Source organism: Petaurus breviceps, unplaced genomic scaffold (assembly GCF_028583685.1).
Source record: "Petaurus breviceps papuanus isolate PSGF00001 unplaced genomic scaffold, PetGlider_PUasm1.0 179, whole genome shotgun sequence".
Lineage (NCBI taxonomy): Eukaryota > Metazoa > Chordata > Mammalia > Diprotodontia > Petauridae > Petaurus > Petaurus breviceps.
In genome coordinates this window covers 6,124,977-6,129,573 of record NW_027185779.1, presented here as the reverse complement: position 1 = coordinate 6,129,573, position 4,597 = coordinate 6,124,977, and positions in this window count along the sequence as shown.

Below are 4,597 nucleotides of genomic sequence, written 5' to 3'. Positions count from 1 at the left end.
GTGCAAAGAGTTACTGGATTGAAGAGTACTTGGTGGGGAAAGAAAGGAAGGTAAAAAGTTATAAAGAGCTTTGAGCACCAAAGAGAGGATTTTATAGTTGACCTTCCAGGTGACATAGAACCATTCATGTTTATTGAATGAGGTGGGAAGGAGGGCCATGGTCAGAACTGTGATTTAAGAAGATTGGTTTTATAACTGAGTAAAAGATGGATTGGAGTAGGGAGCAACTTGAGGAAGGGAAATGAATCAGGAGGCGACTGCAATACTCCATTTGCTAGGTGATGTGGATCTGCACTACGATGGTGGTAATGTCAGAGAAGAGAAGGTGGCATGCATGAGCAATGATATATGTCAAAGGCAGAATTGACAGGACTTGACAATAGAGTTGATATGGGGAGTTAAAGACAATGAAGAGTCCTGGATAGCATCTAGGTTTGAACTTGGGTTCCTAGGAGGAAGGTGGTACCCTTGAAAGGAATATGGAAATTAGGAAGAAGGGAGTATTTTGGGGATAAGATGAGTTCAGTTCTTAACATGTTGAGGTTGAGATGTAAATCCAGTTCAAGATTTCCAATAGGCAATTGGAGATATGAAACTGAACATCAATGGAGAAGTTAGGACAAGATAAATAGATCTAAGAATCACCAGCATAGAGATAATAATTCAATCTATGGGAGATGGTATAGATGGAAAAGAGAAAAGGAACAAGAAAATAAATGTCTACTATGTACCAGGCACCATGCTAAATATTTTACAAACATGATATTGTTTGATCTTCACAACGATCCTGCTATTATGATTCTCCATTTTATAGGAAACTGAAGCAGACAGTGGCTAAATGACTTGACCAGGGTCACATAGCTAGTAAGTATCTGAGACCAAATTTGAACTCAGGCCATCCTAACTCCCAGGACTCTAAGAGTAAAGATGTGTTATCTGATCACTTATGAGGCACATGGGGACAGAGTTTATGTTGCTGAAACCTGGACTGCAGAGATCAAGATGGTAATAATTTCGTCAACTTGGGCTCCCTTATGGGAATGCTAAACCTTTTCCTCTGGCATGGAGAAAGACTATTTCTTAAAGGTTTGTTTAGCTTCATTTACATTAAACCTCCAATTTTAATGTAAAGATTTTTAAAAAATCTTTGTTGTTAACCACAGACATATCTGTCAATCTGTGTGTATTTACTGTTAATACAATGAATAAGAAATAATTGGGAGAATTTATAACAGAAAAAAATAGAAAATGTATCAGGAAACCCATGTAGGTAATGAGTCAGTAATAGGGATGGCTGTTCTGGGCAATATTGGCTGAATGACATTATACAACACAGCATTCCACCCCTGCTACATTGATAGTAAAGAGTTAATTGCAATGGGTAGATACTAACAAATATTATCTTACCTAGGGTGATGAACTTATCTCTTGTTATTTTTGAAAATATAATTTTAAATCAATTATTTCCTAATTATATGTGAAATATTCTAATATTCATTTTTTAAAATTTTGAGTTCCAAATTTTCTCCCTCATTCCTGCTCTTCTCCCAAACCCTGCCTGAGGAAGCAAGCAATATGATATTGATGATATATGTGAAGTCATGTAAACCTTATTTCCAAATTAGATGTGATCTTTTGGAATTGTCTTGGATCATTGTCTTTCAGATTAGCTAAGTCTTTTCACTGTTGATCATCAGTACAATATTGCTGCTACTATATACAGTGTTTTCCCTATTCTGCTCACTTCATTTTGCATCAATTCATTTAAGTATTCCCAGGTTTTTCTGAAACTATCTTGCTCCTCATTGCTTATAAAACAATAGCATTCCCTCACAATCATATACCGTAACTTGTTGAACCACTCCTCAATATATGGGCATCTTCTCAATTGCCAATACTTTGCCACCACAAAAAGAACTGCTGTATATATTTTGTATGTATATGCCCTTTTCTTTTTTACTTTGATCTCACTGGATTGTAGACCTAGCAGTATTGCTGGGTCAAAGGTAGACACACTTTATAGCCTTTTGGACATAGTTCCAAATTCCTCTCCAAAGTGATCAGTTCACCAATCAATTAATTATTATCCCCATTTTCCATATCCCCTCCAACATTTGTAATTTTCCTTTTCTTTCATCTTAGTTAATCTGATAGGTGTGAGGTAATACCTCAGAGTTGTTTTAATTTGCATTTCTTTAATCAATAGTGATTTAGTGATTTTTATGTGACTATTGATAGTTTTGATTTCTCCTGTAAACTTTGTTAATATCCTTTGACCATTTATAAATTGGAGAATGATTAATATTCTTATAAATTTGACTCAGTTTTCTATATATTTGAGAAATTAGGCTTTTTATCAGAGAAACTTGCTATAATTTTCCTCATTTCCGGCTTTTCTTCTATTCTTGGCTTTATTTGGTTTTGTTTGTGCAAAAACTTTTTATTTTAATGCAATCAAAATTATCCATTTTTTATCCCATAACACTTTCCATCTCTTGTTTGTTAATAAATTCTTCCCTTATTCATAGAACTGACAGGTAAAATATTCCAAGTTCTCCTACTTTGCTTATAATATTGCACTGTTACATCTAAATCATGTGTCTATTTTGACCTTATCTTTGACATACAATGTAAAATGTTGGTTTATAGCTAGTTTATTCCAAACTGCTTTCCAGTTTTCCCAACATTTTTTTTTCAAATGATGAGTTCTTGGGTTAAAAGCTTGGCAATGTGGAAACAAAATTAACACTCTTTGCAAATATGATAATATACTTAAGGAACCTTAGAAAATCAATTTAAAATGTAGTTGAAACAATTAACAGCTTTAGCAAAGTTGCAGGATATAAAGAAACCCACAGAAATTGTCAACATTTCTATATTCTACCAACAAAATCCAGCACGAAGAGATAGAAAAAGAAATTCTACTAAAAATAATGGTAGACAAGATAAAATACTTGGGAGTCTACCTGCCAAGATAAACTTAGGGACTATATGAACACAATTATAAAATAATTCATGCAAATAAAAACAGATCTACACAATTGGAGAAATATTAATTGCTAATGGGAAGGCTGAACCAATATAATAAAACTCCCATTAATTTACTTGTTCAGTGCCATATCAATTCACCTATCAAAGTATTATTGTGTAGAGCTAGAAAAAAATAAAATTCATCTGGAAGAACAAAAGGTCAATCATGTCAAGGAAATCAATGGAAAAAAATTGTGAAGGAAGGTGTTCTAGCCATGCTAGATCTCAAACTATATTATAAACTGGTAATTATTAAAACACTCTGGTACTGGCTAAGAAATAGAGTGATAAATCAGTGGAATAGATTAGGCATGTAGTAAACAGCAGTAAATGACAATAATAATCTAATATTTGATGAGTTTATTTAGATATGAAAAGTAGTATGTATATGTATGTGTGTATGTGTATGACATCATGGGTCTTCCAGTGCAGATAACAGAATAACTGATGGACATATGTTATAGCCAAGATCATTTGAAAAAAAAATTATCTGTGTTAAGCTTTTACTCCTCTTAGGTGTTCTTTCTTTCTTTCTTTTTTTTCTTTGCAGGGGGAAGGTTAGGGCCATATGGGTTAAGTGACTTGCCCAAGTTCACAAAGCTAGTAAGTGTTAAGTGTCTGAGGCTGGATTTGAACTCAGGTCCTCCTGATTCCAGGACCGGTGCTCTAGTCACTGTGTCATCTAGCTGCCCCTCATCTTCGGTATTCTGACCTTCGGTCTCTTTAATGATAGGAACAGAACTTTTACTATTTCTTTTTTTTAATCAACCCATTGTTGATCCTGCCTATCAAAATTAGATTACTAAGCAAAATTTGTCATCATTTCTATGGTCCTATTATGATTCAGACAGAAAATACATTGTGAGTGTTGAGTTAATTCCACAGTATTTTGACATCCTCTTATGTACAGACTCACAGCAACTTCATCTTGCACTATTTTGAAGAGTTATGGCAGTAAAAATATACATCATCCAAGTGCTTCCCTATCAGTGCTGCATACAAGGTAGGGGGATGAGGTCCTTTTGTAAATCACAAAATATTATCCAAAAGTCTAAATGGTTTAGACAAATTGAGGTATTATGCAACCCAACCATAATGGATTTTTTCATGAATAGGCCCTTAAGTATTCTCTGAGAATTCTTTAACAATTGTCTTCTGATGAATGGCATAAATAAAAGAGTGATTAATGAATTTATAACGCAGGGTGTTGATAGGTCTTTAGCTAAACAGAAAAACCAGTTGATTAGTACTAGAAGCCTGCTGGATAGGTTAGCAGTGGGCAAGTCAGGATGTCCAATAACACTGACAGTAAATCTTAGACTTATAATGAAAAATGCCAACCTTCTGTCCTGGAGACATATATGGGAATGTACCATTTAGCTTAATGAATAAAATGCATCAGTTAGTTGCAAGGTTAAATTAATAGTGAATTCACAGATGGAGAGAGGAATGAGAAGGGGAAAAGACTCAGGATGCTATTGACTATCCAGGGAGATAAAGGACTCAGCACACAAAAGCATTTAGCTCAGGGAAAATATTTATGAAAGCACAATGGATGCATATGTTT